Source organism: Perognathus longimembris, chromosome 25 (assembly GCF_023159225.1).
Source record: "Perognathus longimembris pacificus isolate PPM17 chromosome 25, ASM2315922v1, whole genome shotgun sequence".
Classification (NCBI taxonomy): Eukaryota; Metazoa; Chordata; class Mammalia; order Rodentia; family Heteromyidae; genus Perognathus; species Perognathus longimembris.
In genome coordinates, this window is record NC_063185.1 from 7855820 (window position 1) to 7872327 (window position 16508).

Consider the following 16508-nt stretch of genomic DNA (forward strand, 5'->3'; position numbering starts at 1 on the left):
AGCTCAGGGAAGCACCCAGGCCTTGAGTTGAGTTCAAGCCCCAGGACCAGTGGGAGTGGGGGTGAGGAGGAGGAGGAGGAGGAGGAGGAGGGAGGAGGAGGAGGAGGAGGAGGAGGGAGGAGGAGGAGAAGGAGGGGGAGGAAGAGGAGGGGGAGGAGGGGGAGGGGGGAGGAGGAGGAGGAGGAGGGGGAGGAGGAGGGGGAGGGGGGGAGGAGGAGGAGGAGGAGGCAGACGTCAGTGATAAAAAATGAATTAAAACAAGTAACAATGTCTCCTTGTATTAGTTTATGGTTCGGTGAATAAACTTTAGGGAAATAATCTTGAGATCTTGCTTTTAAGTCCTTGAAGAAATCAATCTTAGGTATATTTCTTAATATTTGGACAGCAGGAAAAAATGGAATTTAGGTTTGGAAAGGAGAAGTGTGGGGGGGGGGGGGTTGGTGGTGGTGGTGCTGTTCAGTCATGGGACTTCAGCTCTGGCCTGGGTGCTGTCCCTGAGCTCTTCAGCTCAGGGCTACCACTTGAGCCACAGTGCCACTTTCAGTTTTCTGGTGGTTCTTTGGAGAGAAGAGTCTCATGGACTTTCCTGCCTGGGCTGGCTTTGAACCACAATCCTGAGATCTCAGCCTCTTGAGTAGCTGGGATGACAGGCGTGAGCCATCAGCACCCAGCTGAGAAATATATATATATATATATATATATATATATTTTTTTTTTTTTTTGGCCAGTCCTGGGCCTTGGACTCAGGGCCTGAGCACCGTCCCTGGCTTCTTCCCGCTCAAGGCTAGCACTCTGCCGCTTGAGCCACAGCGCAGCTTCTGGCCGTTTTCTGTATATGTGGTGCTGGGGAATCGAACCTAGGGCCTCGTGTATCCGAGGCAGGCACTCTTGCCACTAGGCTATATCCCCAGCCCCTGAGAAATATATTTTTAAAGATAACCTTCTTAGACTCTTTCAGGGTGTCACTCTGCTATGTGTATATGTAGCAGCCGGGCACTTCCCTTCTTGTGCTCCATCCATTGCCCACTCTTGTTTAGAGCGGCTCAAAGTTGGCCCGGAAGTTCCCCCCTGGGGCTCACCCAGGCCAGTCCTTGCATGTCCATTTCTCATCCCATGCTCTGGTCATCACCCGTTCATCTGGAGCACTGGTAGTGGCGAGCACAGCTCAGCTTCTCGTCCACACCGGCTGTCCCAATCTGGGGGTGAACGTTAATGTCACATGGCCTCGTGGACCATGGAGTCCAGAGTCCAGGAAGTAGACAGCCCCTGGACCCTCCCCCAGGGGTCCTGGCTGGCCGCAGTGCGAGCTCACCGCGCTTGGTTCCCACAGCCCCCACAGCATCAGTCCAAGAGAGGGGCAGAATGACAGCAAGGACAAGCAGGCAGTCGGGAGTGACACGGCCCCTCGAGGAAGGTCATGCCATTCAGCAGCAGCTGAACGAAGCAGCTATTTGTATAACTGAATATAATGAAGAGGCTGGGCACCAGTGGCTCACGCTAGCTATTCAGGAGGAGGACATTTGGGGAATGATGGTTCGAGGCCAACCTGGGCAGGAAAGTCTGTGAAACTCTTGTTTCCAATGAACCAGAAAAATGTAGTAGAATCTAGACTTTAGTGAAAAAGCCAAGTGAGATTGTAAGGCCATGAGTTCAAGCCCCAGTAGGGACATAAAAAAACAAAAAAAAACAAAATCAGAAGAGGACACCGAGAAGTGGCAAACAAACCAGCAAAAGTTTAGAAAGTAATAGGTCTGGGACTAAAATACCTGAAGAAATAGCCAGTGAAGGATTGGGAAGAGGAGGAAAGAGGGGAAAGCAGGAGGAAAGAAAAGCATATTCTCCCTTTCACTCAGTAAGGGATTGTACAAGTAAGTAAATTTACCGTGTGTGTGTGTGTGTGTGTGTGTGTGTGTGTGTGTTAACATAGGGAAACTGCAGATTAAATGTTCTTGAAATGCAGAGTATATAAGACTCCTTTAGGGTGTTTTATTTTTTGAAATGTCAGATCACATAATACAAGCATGTTGACATGGATCAATACTGAAAAACGACTGCAGCATAGTCTACCAGCTTGTATTCTGTTGTTTGCCCATTTATATTCCATGTGCCCATTCCCTTCACTTTCACTGCCTCTAATGGGGTAGACCCTTGTTACTGAACCTACTGTATTGTGCACAGTGGTTTGCAAATTGTTTATTTTGGTGGCACCCTACCCCTCATCTGGAGGTTGGTAAGAGGAGTGATCTAACTCATGATTCGTCAAATCACTTTCGAATGTTTCCAAGGAGCTGAGATGTATTCAGATTAAGCCCAATGAATGGTTATTCCTATTGTTAAAAATAACAGTTGCTAAATAGCCATCTTTATGTAAAATGATTGATCACATCACATGCCAGAATCTAATTTTAGTACATGCTGTTGGATTTCATTCATATTAACCCATTGCTTTCCCTGACTGATCCAAAACACTGTTTTAATTCACTCATACTTAACAGCATATTGTTGTACAATGCATCACCATGCCTAATGTGTGTGTGTGTGTGTGTGTGTGTGTGTGTGTGTGTGTGTGTGCTAGTCCTGAGTCTTGAACTCAAGTCCTGGTCATTGTCCCTCAGCTTTTATGCTCAAGGCCAATGCTCTACTACTTGAGCCACAGCTCCACCTCCAGCTTTTTGGTGATTAATTGGAGATAAGAGTCTCACAGAGGGGGGCTGGGAATATGGCCTAGTGGCAAGATTGCTTGCCTCCTATACATGAGCCCTGTGTTTGATTCCTCAGCACCACATATATAGAAAATGGCCAGAAGTGGCGCTGTGGCTCAAGTGGCAGAGTGCTAGCCTTGAGCAAAAAGAAGCCAGGGACAGTGCTCAGGCCTTGAGTTCAAGGCCCAGTACTGGCCAAAAAAAAAAAAAAGTCTCATAGATTTTCTTGCATGACTTTGAACCTCGATCCTCAGATCTCAGGCTCCTGAGTAGTCAGGATGACAGGTGTGAGCCACCAGCACTGGGCGCACTGTTCTGAACTGATCTATCTACACCAAGGATGGTTGTCATTCCTAATTGAGAGGTTACAATGTGGACGTAAAACATACATGTGAGCCGCATGTGAGAACTGTGACCCAGTACTTGAAGCAGAGTGAGTGGGTATAAGGTCACTCATTGTGCAGTAAGCAACTGAACGCCTCTCATGTGCCAGGTACATTCTGATGATGGTGTGATTGTCACAATAGTAGATGGGTTTTGAAGTGGCTCTTGGATTTATATAATTTAAGCTTTATATTATAACTCCACAATAGTAGTGTATACACTTTCAACTAACCAACACAAAGATAGCTTTGTTTCTTTTGGGTCTGATTGTTTAAAAAAAATCTACTTCCTGTTGGGATGTTAATTTAAAAAATCAAAGAAATGACATCTCTGATAACCTAGCAATACAGTGACTACAAGGCAGTGTGAAGTAAGTCCTCCTACAGAACCAGGGACGGGGGAAGAGAGACAGTGTGAAATAAGTCCTCATGAGAACCAGGGACCAGGGGAAAGAGAGGCAGTATGGAATAAGTCCTCATGCAGAACCAGAAACCAGGGGAAAGAGAGGCAGTATGGAATAAGTCCTCATGCAGAACCAATAACCAGGGGAAAGAGAGGGTATATGAAATAAGTCCTCATGAGAACCAGGAACCAGGGGAAAGAGAGGCAGTATGAAATAAGTCCTCATGCAGAACCAGAAACCAGGGGAAAGAGAGGCAGTATGGAATAAGTCCTCATGCAGAGCCAGGGACAGGGGGGAAGGGAGACAGTGTGAAATAAGTCCCCATGAGAACCAGGAACCAGGGGAAAGGGAGGCAGTGTGAAATAAGTCCTCATGCAGAACCAGAAACCAGGGGAAAGAGAGGCAGTATGGAATAAGTCCTCATGCAGAACCAATAACCAGGGGAAACAAGGTACATGAAATAAGTCCTCCTGAGAACCAGGAACCAGGAACCAGAGAGGGCATGTGAAATAAGTTCTCATGAGAACCAGGAACCAGGGGAAAGAGAGGCAGTGTGAAATAAGTCCTATTTTAGAGCCTTAGAGCCAGGGCCCAGGGCTGAGGGAGAATGGACAAGGCTAGAAAACCACCCAGTGGCTCCACAATAGACTTCAACCTGAACCAGCTCAAAACCCACGCTAGAGATTGCAGTGCTTGCCTAGACTGGCAATAGAACATCCTCAACTTCACTATTAGGGTTGGGAAGAGGAAATCTAGAATTAAAATAGGATTCTCCATTTCTGAGGAATATTGACCTTCTCCTGAGGAGCCTAAGTGATGAGTTAATTGATGCTGGGTTTGACCTGCTAAACTGAGTTCAAGAAGTGAGAAATATTTTTAGACATAGTTGTAAAAACGTTGATTGGAACATTATGCATACTGAAACCACATGGCACCCCCATTAATGTGTATAATTGAATGTGTCAAAGTCCCTTTTTTTTTTTTTTTTTTGCCAGTCCTGGACCTTGGACTCAGGGCCTGAGCACTGTCCCTGGCTTCTTTTTGCTCAAGGCTAGCACTCTGCCACTTGAGCCACAGCGCCACTTCTGGCCATTTTCTATATATGTGGTGCTGGGGAATCGAACCCAGGGCTTCATGTATACGAGACAAGCTCTCTTGCCACTAGGCCATATTCCCAGCCCCCTGTCAAAGTAATGAACAATACACACTTTCAACCAGATGCTGGTAGCTCATGCCTGTAATCCTAGCTACCTAGGAGACTTGAGATCTCAGGATCACAGTTCAAAGCCAGCCTAGGCAGGAAAGTCTGTGAGACTCTTATCTCCAATTCACCACCAAAATACCAGAAGTGGAGCTGTGGCCCAAGTAATAGAATACCAGCCTTTAATGAAAAAGCTCACACAAAGCCCCCAGGCCCCACTACCAACACAAAGCCAAAACCAGAACATTTTTGATCAACTGATTTCAGTTGTTTAAACTTTTATGACCTGTATTAATATTCTGTAAGGCATGTTGTAAAACTACAGTTGTGTGGCTATCACTGTGCTCTACTTGGGGGGTTTGAGAGCCCATGAGTTAATCCCCCTGTGTATTTCTTTGTGTTCAAGCTGACTGTGGCACACAGGAGCTGGTAATGAAAGGGTGAAGCTCTGCCGGGGCGGAGATGCATGGCCTGGTCTGAGTCGTAATCAGCTCAGAGTCCGCCATCAATCCTGCCGGCTGCACCAGTTCCTGCGCTAGATTTAATTCTAAATTAGTGCGGGGGGAAATTACCAAAATAAATGGCCCGTCTTCCATCGTGCCAGTCCTTTCCTTTCCTCCCTTTCTAAATTAAAAAAAATAATAACATTACAAAGTGAAAAGCAGTCACTGTTGATTATCAATCATCTCTTAGAATGTGCCTGTGGCTACTTAATCTGTCCACATGCACCCAGTCCTGGGGTACTGTGTGTTACAGCAGACCTCTTCTTCAATCCAAGAGTCCATGGGGCCAAATATAAATAAATAAATATGTTTTACAGTAGGGAATGCTGTTCTATATTCTATGTAATATACCATATAATATGAAATAAATAGCATAGTATAATATATAGTATATTATATGCTACATGCCACATTATATTATAATATAATACTATAATATATGTACTATATTATACTATGATACATGTACTATATATTATATACTAAATAATATATTTTATATTATATAGTATATTACATATACTATGTAGGACATATAATATAGTAGATATTCTATAGAGTATAGAATAGAATACCTAATATATATTGTTATATACTATATACTATATATACTGTTAATTAGTATACATACTACAGTATATATAGTATGTTACATAATAAATATTATATAATTATATTATTATAATATAATATATACTCACATATAACATATACTTTTATCCTTAGGTAATTATATATTATATATATGAGCTCTTATACATGTAATATATACACTCTTATCTTTAGGTGATTATATTATATATATGAGCTCATATACACACCCACACTTATCTTTAGGTGATTTTATTTGTTAAGCTTTGAAGCATTGCTGTTGAGCCATCTCCTCTAGTTTATAAAGTCTTATTCTCAGCCGCAGTGTGCCAGGTCGTTTTCTTGAACGTAACGGCCACATCCAGTGACTGGACCAATGGTGGCCGGAGCACTGTGCCAGGAGGACTCTGAGTCTTCATGAGAGCCTGGCGGGAAATAGTTTGTGATGGATTTCACTGTGGGTCCGTTGAAGGGAATTACACTCTTACCAGTTTGGGGGCGGGGGTAATTTTGACATTCTGCTTGCCTGATACAGTGGGTGTCCTGTTGGAAGGCAGCTGGGTGGCGGCTCCTTAGTGAGGGCCGTGCCTCCCCGGAACCCTGGAGCCCACTGAGGGGTCCACGTTAGTCCCACACCGTGGTCTCTTAAACGCTTTTTAAAGATCATTTTCATGAAGACACTTTAGGCTATTTTATGAGCAAAAGCTAGGAGAGAATTTTTCTCAACATCCCTCTGTCAACACTCAGTAAATTTAACATTCTGATCTTACTTCCGGGACCAGAGGGCAACGGCCCTAAGAGCTTCAGAGGTAACCTTCCCCTGGAAGACTCTTCCCTTGGAGCTTTTCTTTGCTCATCTTCTTGTGGATAGGAGCACAGGAGGCACAGGCCCCTCTCTTCAGGCCCCTCCTCTTTCCCCGTGACCGTGACCATGACCAGATGGTTATTAACCTCACTACCTCTCCAGGCCCAAAGCTCAGCCACTCTCCCACGCATGCTTCAGATATGCAAAGCCAGCCTGGTCTCTGCTTCATTACTACTTCCATGATTACTTTCATTACAAAGCAGTTGAGGGTGAGAAAGGATAATTAATGCAATTAAGTCTTCATGGCATACAAATTCCCTAATTTTAGTCAGTGTTTTAATAGAACTCAAGCACACCCTCCCCCCCCCACAAAAAAGAAGATGAAATTCATCACCTTCATTGTAAGTGTCAAAGAGAACAAAATAATTACTTGGAAAACTCAAAATATTATATAAATGAGCCTAGACTACTTAATAGCAGGCCTTTGCATGGCTAATCTAGACGAATGATTTCCATTCTAAACTATATATGGAGAGATTAGCAGTGAGTATAGGCTCTGGTTTTTTTTTATGTTTCTTTTTTGTTGTTATTGTTGCCAATCCTAGGGCTTGAACTCAGGGCCTGCCACTGTCCCTGAGCCTCTCTATGCCCAAGGCTAGCACTCTACCACTTGAGCCACAGCACCACTTTCCAGCCTTTTCTGTGTATGTGGTACTGAGGAATCGAACCCAGGGCTTCATGCATGTTAGGCAAGCACTCTACCACTAGGCTACATTCCCAGCCCTGTTTTTTTATGTTTCTGAGTGAATAGGTGTAGGGAAAAAGATAGGAAAGTGATTTCATTCTGTTGTCTTTTATTTTTGTTGGTTAATGTTTAAGAGGCAGTCTCACTGTTTAGCCGTGTCTGGGTTTGAACTTGTGATCATCCTGCTTTAGCCTCTCAAATGCTGGGATTAGCTGTGTGTGCCATCACATCTCACTATAACTATTTATTTTTGAGAACCTAAATCTATATTATTAAATGTGCATGACAGCAATCTTGTTTTCCTTATCATCTATCTGAGATTAAAATTCAGTCAACAATTCTGGAAAACTAATAAGTATCAGACCTTGTGCTAGTATTTTCATTTATTTCCTAATGCTCTCCCTAACTGTGAGGAAACTCAGTCTAATACTAACCAGTGGTTGTGTGTGTGTGTGTAAGTGTAAGTGTAACAGGGCTTGAACTAAGAGACTGGAGCTCTTGCTTAGCTTTTCCTTTCAAGACTGGTGCTCTACCACTTGAGCCACAGCTCTCCTTCCATGTTTTTGGTGGTTAATTGGAGATGAGAGTCTCATGGACTTTCCTGCTCCTGCTGGCTTCAGCCAGCAGTCCTTGGATCTCAGCCTCCTGAGCAGCTAGGACTGCAGGCGTTAGCCACCAGTGCCTGACACTAATGAGAGATATGCTTGAGAGAAGTAGTCAGTGAAAGCACACTTTGGCAGTGTTAGCGATGCAAAGTAAAGGGGGGAACTTTTGGAGTCCATTTATCCACCGTACACAGGATGTGTCTGTATGTCCAGGTGAGCACTGGTGACTGAGGCCGTCATGTGCATTTTCTTCTGGCTCTTCTAGAATAGTTCTTCATTTAACTTCACAAAACCTAGTCGCTAGCTGAGCGTGGGCCATGCTATGCTGATGAAGAAGGAAGGAAGGAAATTTGTCTTCATTTTTTTTGTCCCAAAATCTGTTCAGGTTCTTTCATACTATTTTCTCCTTTAGACCTCAGGCACAGAATTGAATCACTCATAATCCAGTGTTGGCCACATATGCATTAGTGGTTGGTCTGTCCCTCTGTCTCATTCAACTCAAAGCAATGAGCACTTGTGAGTTCAGGACCTAAGCTAAGATCCTGAAAGTCATGACTGACATTTAGCTATTTGCCCATCATCCAACCCCCACCTGTTTTCATCTTGTTTTATCGTTATGAATTACATGCTAATAATGAATCTATTTCTTTTCTTTATGTATATATATACAGATATATATCTATACAGGTATATATAATGCATATACATTTGCACATAGATATATGCATATAAAACATGATGGTTATGTATATAACTTTATGAAAGGGACATTGCACTATATATAATCTTTTAGGATTTAACTCTTCATGGGTTACTTCACTAAGATCCATCATATTTTGCATATCATTTGCTCATTTTAAACTTTTATTAAATACCATTATACTTTTTAGGGTAGAAGTTGCTAGCTGCTATTAGCTACAAAGTAGAAAGCTTTAAATTCCAAGATCTTGGCCCACAAAGGTTTATGTTATTTGTTAAATTTTTATTTTATTTCTTTTTTTTTTTGTCGGTCATGGGCTTGAACTCAGGACTGTCCCTGAGTTTTTTCACTCAAGGCTAGTGCTCTGCCACTTTGAGCCACAGCTGAACTTCCTGTTTTTAGGTAGTTAACTGGAGGCAAAAGTCTCATGTCTGCTGGGTGCCAGTGGCTCACACCCGTAATCCTAGCTACTCAGGAGACTGAGATCTGAGGATCATGGTTTGAAGCCAGCCTGGGCAATTAACCACTCAAAAAACCCAGAAATGGCATTGTGGCTCAAGTAGTTGAGTGCTAGCCTTGAGCACAAAGAGGCTCAGGGAAAGCACACAGGCCCTGAGTTCAAGCCCTACAACCAAAAAAAAAAGTCTCACAGCCTTTCTTGCTGGGGCTGGCTTTGAACCTTGATCCTCAGAACTCAGATCTAATGAGTAGCTAGGATGACAAATGTGGGCCACCCGTGCTGGGCAAGGGATTCACTTTGATTAATGTGTCTTGATGACTTCAGGCGTACTGTCCTGTGTGCTCACCCCATGACCCCTTAGGTCATTGCAGTTCAGGAAGAGAAGCTTCTAAATCTAGTTGGCATGGCTCACAACCTGTTTGGCAAATGAAGGCAGGAGCCTCAACTGCAAAGGAGGCCGAGACAGGGGCACATAGTGAGTGGTTGGTGTGTAGTAAGCCTCTTGCATATTCCAGGTGCAAAAATAGAATTCCGTGGAATAGGGCAGAACAGTCAGAGGAAATGAGAGCATGGTCAAACAGCAGAGACTAGTAAGCAAGGCACTTTATTATCTTCTTGAAAATTATCTTCTTCCAAAATATTTCCAGTGTGGTCTGTTCATTTGCTTATCTTCTGGGGGAAAAAAAATAGGCGATATTTCCAGGAGGGCTAATCATTCTATTCCTTTTAGGAATGAAAGAAAAGATGCAAAAATCAGATCGTTGTCTCGCGTGTCCTGAAATCCATTTTCAAAAGAAAATAAACAAAGCGTTCCTCGGGTTCTACCGCAGGGAGTAGCGATAGCAGTTTCTGCCAGTTTCGACAGTAACTCCACTAACTCGTGGCTTATCAGCCTGCCACAGTGTTTCCTGTGCAGGCCTGGGGCTGGTGGGGAGGGGTGGCACCTCCTCTGTGCTGAGCTGCGGCGAGGACACCCGGTCCCGGTACAGGCAGCGTTCCTCGCGGCCCATGCTGTGACTTGATTTTCGAGCAGGATCATAATGACTTTATCATCTGGTTACGCTTCTGCGTCAGCTCTCCTGGAGGAACAGCGCTTGGGGGGGTCGGGAGGGTGGGGGCCATCAGCTCACTGGCTGAAACAACAGACTTAATTTTTTATGTGGTTGGTGGTTGGGAGGCATTGGAAGAACGCCTCGGAAGTGATTAAATCATTTCGGGAACAGGCTGCTGCTGAGTTTGGTGTGTGCTCTTTTGGGTGGGGGGGGGGACGATTAAATTATAAGCACCGTGACGTAGGAAGTGGCCTATGTTAGGGGGCACATTTCAGCAACCTGATTAATAAGCCAGACAGTCTCTGTCCAAATGGAACTTAATATTTTTATGGAGATGGCAGGAAGTATAAAAATATACATAAGGAATATCTGTAAAACTTTCTCGGTGCATTCCTATTATATTGTTCACGGACCACTCCCCCCAAACTCCTAAATCTAAATTGGTTTGGATTGTGAATTAGAAGTCATTGTAAGTCCGAGGTAAAAAAAAAAGAAAAAACAGAACCCCAAGAGAAGCATGGAAGTGATCTGTTGGGGTTCCTCTGCTCAGCCGAGGCTATAAATGACAGGTGCTGTTCACAAAGGTGAGAATCCAGTTGACATGCGCCTTTCACCAATATGGCGGCACCGTTTGATGAAAGGCCCACAGAGAGGGAGTAGAAAGGCCACTGTTATCCCAGGGCTGGCGGTGTGGGGAGAGGTGGGAACTTTTCTTTAAGCGAACTCTATGTCTTACCACAGTTTTGCATCTGTGGTCCCCTGTCAGTGGTCCCCAACTCCAAGTCCTCCACCTTCTCCACTTCTGCAAACCCTCGTGGTGTTGGCACCAGGTTGACGGCCTTCCACCCAGAAGAACACCAGGCACTGGCCAGGGGGGACCTCTGTTCTGTCATGTGGGAGGGGCCCAAGGGGAAGACATTCTGGCGTCTCCCCTTTGCTCAGAGCTGAGGTTAACCGAGGCCAGCTGCGTCCCTAGGGTGGTGGCAGTGGAAGGGAGCAAGACAATGCTGTGCAGAGCATTCCAAGGAAATCGAGGTGCTAGTGCCAGCTGCTACTGTGGCTTTGTGCTGTGCTTTTGTTCTAACCATTCCCAATAAGGCTTGGGTCAGAGGATTGCATTACCCCAGTACATATTGGCAATAACTCATCTCAGGGGTGGAAAATTCCAGCATAGCCTTCGGGCAGATCGCTGTGGCGATGTGCTCTTCAGCTTCCATCATCTCCATCCCACCCTGGGCCGGGCTTGCTGCTATTTCCTAGCCCTGTGGAGACGGAACAGAGGGGCCACCAAAATACCTGCGCCGCCCCCTTGCCCCACCTCAGGGAGGCACGAGGATCAGCCCTGGATTGTGACTGCTGATCTTTTCCACGTGGGATGGTTCTATTGTCCACCACAGGACATTGGCATATTTGAGACAGGAACATCCATGAGAGTCACGAGACAGAAGATCCAGTGGGGAGATCCACCCGCAAACCTGGTACTGAACCTGCTCTTGGGGTGTTGAAATGAGGGGTTTTCTATGAGCTTCTCCCAAACCACTTGATTTATAGGCCCCCACTCTAGACCTGCTGGGTGTGAACCCCATGGGAAGGGCCCCAGAGACCCAAGGGCAGGCAGGTGTGGCTGGGCCAACTGGTCACTCAGCCAGTGTTGGGGGACCACAAGCCGCCTTGCTGCTTTGTGAGTGGCAGCTACCCATGTGCTGGCTTTACAAGTTCTTACCCAGGTCGGAAAAGGACAGGATGTCCCACCTCCCCTACCCTCCAAGTTGTAAAGTTCACTTCCAACATGGCGTCTATAGAGTATGGGGCTAAATCAATTCACCCTTTGTCCCACCCTGTCTGCGCTTCCCCTTCCCCTCCCCAGAGCAGATAAATGTGCATTCAAGACACAGTACAAAATCAGAAACAGTGACCAGAGGGAATAACCCAAAGGGGGGGAGAAGCAAAAAGAAATAACCGCAAACAGTACGATAAAAATCCTCTTGCATCCCTTTCTTCACTTGCTCTTTTCCTTACCTTGGGCCACGTGGTGGCCAGCCAACCCCCTCATTCAGCACTCAAAGTCGGGGCCCAGCACCTCCTTCCATAATCCGGTGGTGGGACCAAGGGTTTCCCGCAGACAGACATCTACAGGGTGTATTTTAAAAACCTCACCTTTGTGGTCATGGTGTTATGATGTAACCTGCAGTGCGTTTTGCTTTCTTCCTGGCTCACATACTATGTTGATGGTCCTCAAACGCAGCCATTCTGGGCATTTCATGAACTACGATTTTTACCATATTTCTGGTTGATCCACGGAAATGAGTGCTGATGTGGCGTGGCCCATGGCAAGCTCCCAGGCGCAGCTGTTCTTGATGGTACTTGTGGGTGGTGGGGGTTTTTCAGACACCCACATCTCTGCATCTCTCATAATTGAGAACTGAGTCTGTTAGGTTTTCCACCTGTGGCTTCAGGCCTTCCCTCCTTTGGGGGGTCTCTGCCCTGACTTAGCAGAACTCTGTAGATGCCTTTTCCCCGAGATTCCTGCATGGCCAAGGGGGAGAGGCGTGAGCATCAGGGGCCTGGCACTCCAGCCCGAGAGCCAGGCCAATGCCAGTTCCACCACGGAATGATGCCTCGTCTAATTTAGGTCAGTTGGAACTGCGAAGGCTAATGAGAGGTGATGCGATTGGGGGGATACCGCACTTAATATCAATTACACACTTGACCACACTTGCCCACACTGGGCAAAGGGCGAGATCAAGGCCAGGTTCTCCTGGTCAGAGAACACAGCCTTTCTGAAGGGCGAGGAAGGAATGGGTGCTTCAAGGTCATGTTTTTTGTCTTTTTTTTTTTTTTTTAAGATTGCATTGATTGTTTGCAGTAAACGAGACTTTACTTCCTGGCATCTAATGCAAAAAAAAAAAAATCATTGCATACAATCGTCTTGTCTTATTTAAGAAGAGAACGATATCAAATGCATTTACACAGAAGAAAGCATGCTCTATGAAGCTCAGGCACCCATGATGCGGGTCATGGCCATGCAGAGCTATGTGAACATTGCAAAAGGCAGGAATTCTCAATTTATTGTTCCAGCTCACTTTGCTTAGAACGAGAATGTCATTAGCACATTCATCTAGGTGGCTGCCTTCAGTATGTAAGTGACCGATCGCTGTAGAGAAGAGAGTGATGCTAAATTGTGACATCTCCCTGATCAGTCACTTTGGAACTCCTCTAGGCCGGGATAGCTGGTGAAAGCCAGGATTGAAAGCCAGCGTTGTCTGGGTCATGCTGGCTGGTCAGGCTACTCCCATCCCATCCCTTCTACTCCCACAAGTCCAGTGTTACAGAAATGAGGGGGACTGCATAAAATAAAGCACGAGACAATCCAAATTACAGTCGCAAGGCATTGTGAAGGTCCTTCTGATTAACCCTAGAGAAGGAAAGCCCATGTGTTTCCTTCCCAAAAGTCGTTGTTTCAGAGCTGGTGGCTCATACCTCTGCTCCTAGCTCCTCAGGAGGCTGAGCTCTGAAGATCTTAGTTCAAAGCTAGCTCAGGCAGCAAAGTCACTAAGACTTTTTAAAGTAATTGATATTGAGACTTTTATCTCCAATTAGTTAGCCAAAAGCCAGTAGTAGAGTGGTGATTCAAGTGGTAGAGCTCCTGCCTTGAGCAAAAAAAGCTAAGGGAAGCAGGACAAGGGTGACTTGTGTTTGTCTTCCCAGCTACTCAAGAGGCTGGGATCTGAGGAGCACAGTTCAGAGCCAGCCAGGGCAGGAAAGCCTATGAGACTAATTACCTACCAGAATAGCTGGAAGTGGAGCTGTGGCTCAAGTGGTAGAGCACATGCCTAGAACAAACAAGCTCAAGGACAGGGCCCAGGCCTTGAATACAAACCCCGAGACTGGTACAAAGAAGTGGGGGGGAGAAGAAGCATCTGAGGGCCAAGGCGAGTCATTGCTTAAAGCAAAGTGGATGGTGTTTTTTGGTGGGGTTTTTTTTTTTTAAGGATATAAACATAGCTGGAAAATTCTCAGTAAATTTCCAAAAGGAATTTCTCACTGACAAAGTTATAACCAATTCATATATATAAAAATAGATCCAACTATTAAAACAAGATATAAATTGGCATTAGACTAAATGTATAAAAACTTAAAACAGGGATTTTTTTTTAATTTTAGGCTTGAGAAAAAGAAGTGGATGGGAGGTGTTCTATTGCGTTTTTCAGCGAGAGGTATGCAAGCTGATGTCCTACAGAAATGTAGCGGGGGTGAATGTGAGAGGAACATTTGCAGGTAAGAAATTCTGTGTTTCTGCTTCTGTGTTGTGGTACAGGCGTTGGCATCTTGGTGTCTTTTGACACGCATGCTTCTCATGATGTGAGCTATGCTCGGAACTCAAGGGGTCTGGGCTCTAAAGCATCTCACTTACGATACCTCGCTCAATACAGATTCTATGCAAATAGTTACTCTGAGTTACTTAGGGAATAGTGACCAGGAGAATGCTGTACAAGTCAGTACAAGCACAGTTCTGGACAGAAGGGTTGGGACTGTTTTTGACCTACGGTTGTGGGATAGTTACATCTACGAGGTCAGAATTAACTTACAAAGAAAGTTAAGAGTAGCCAGTCCTCATAAGTTGCTGTTAGAAGGCTAGAAGAAATGGTTCAGTGACAGGTGAAAAGCTGCGTCTTCCTTGTCCTATAGGCATGTAGAGCTAAGAAACTCCAAGTCTGGCTTGAGTGTTTTGGATCTGGGTTGCATCATTTAATGGCTGCCGGGTCACTGGTGCCTGTCTTCCGGGTCAGCTTGGTTTCCTAGCATCCTAGGTTTAAGGTGGGGACACTTGAGCAAAGCCCTTTCCATGTTGATGGCTGCCTTTGGTTTCTAAAGCAACCCACTCGGGGGACTGGGGGGCCTGGAAGTGTCTGTTCTAGTAGTGAGCTCATGTTCCAGGTTGTCTTGTTTTGTTTTCTGAGAGCAGAGTTGTGGCTCCCTTTACCTTGCTGTGTCACAGCAAGCATGGGAGACATTTGAGTGGAAATGTTAGCTGACACTGTGAGAGGTGTGGGCCGGTGGCACGCAGGAGACCCTGCCCATGATAGAATGGGGGTTACAGGCCCCTCAGGGAACACAGGTGGGGATCTGAAACACACACACACACACACACACACACACACACACACACACACACACGACTCCGAGTCCATACTTGCCTTCTGCTTTGGACACACCCATCTTCTCATTGAGTCTGAGCCTGGGACTGGCTGAAAGGTTTGATTCTCCTTTGAGGCCATCCGAAGAGTCGTCATGGTGACCACCCAACCAGAATTAAAGACATCTCCAGTCTGCGTGCTTCACCAGATGCAGATGTGGTTTGCTGGGCAACCTAGTTTTGCAGAAATATTTAGAAACAGAGTGATCTCCCTGCAATTAGAGACTTGTAGATTCTTGGGCTTGTGCAAAGCTCCTGGGATAGCAACTGCATTCTGGCAGCGGCTGGCTGGATTGGAGGGGCCTGGGCTCTGTGTGAAGGGATGGGTGCTCTCCAGTTCCAAGCTCTTCTCCCGAGCCAGCTGGGGGTACAGTGGCTACTTCAGCCAGTCCACAGGTGCCCCGACACCTGTTCTCAACTTGTGCCTTCATGACTCTGACATGTATTCATGGGAAACAGCCCCGCTGACAGGGGATTGAAGTTGGCAGAATGGAACTTGGTTCGAGCCCTGTATGCTGTGTTTAAAATGCAGGAATTTTGAGTCTAGGAATACGGACCTTGAACATCTGTTTTAGGGATTCAAGAACACAGTATGGTGTCTGGCACGAAGCCACACTTAACTAAATGCCAGCTGAGATTAAGTGGTTCTTTTTTTTTTTTTTTCCTTTTTATGTGGTGCTGAGGAATTGAACCCGGGGCTTCTTGTATATGAGGCAAGCACTTTACCTCTAAGCCATATCCCCAGCCCTAAGTGGTTCTTAAAAAAAAAAAAAAAGTTTTGTTATTGTTTTGCCCAGGACTTCACAGTTGCTAGGAAGACACTCAACTACCTGAGTTACATCCCCAGCACTTTTGAGCTTTATTTGTCAGGTAGAATGTCATACCTTTTGCCCAGGGCTAGCCTCAGACCTTGATTATTCTATTTATGTCTCCTGTGTAACTGGGACTACAACACTGCATTACCATGCCTGTCTCTTTTTCTTTGTTTGTTTTTAATTGATATTGGGCTTAGCCCCAGTTTGGTCATGACTGCTTTTCTCCTAACGACCTTAACTCGGTCTGGGGGTGGGGGTAGGTGGGTGGGATAGTTGTATGTTTCTGGAAGAGTCTTCTCCCGCATCTTGAATAAACAGCGAGATAGTTTTGTTTTTTGGTTTGTT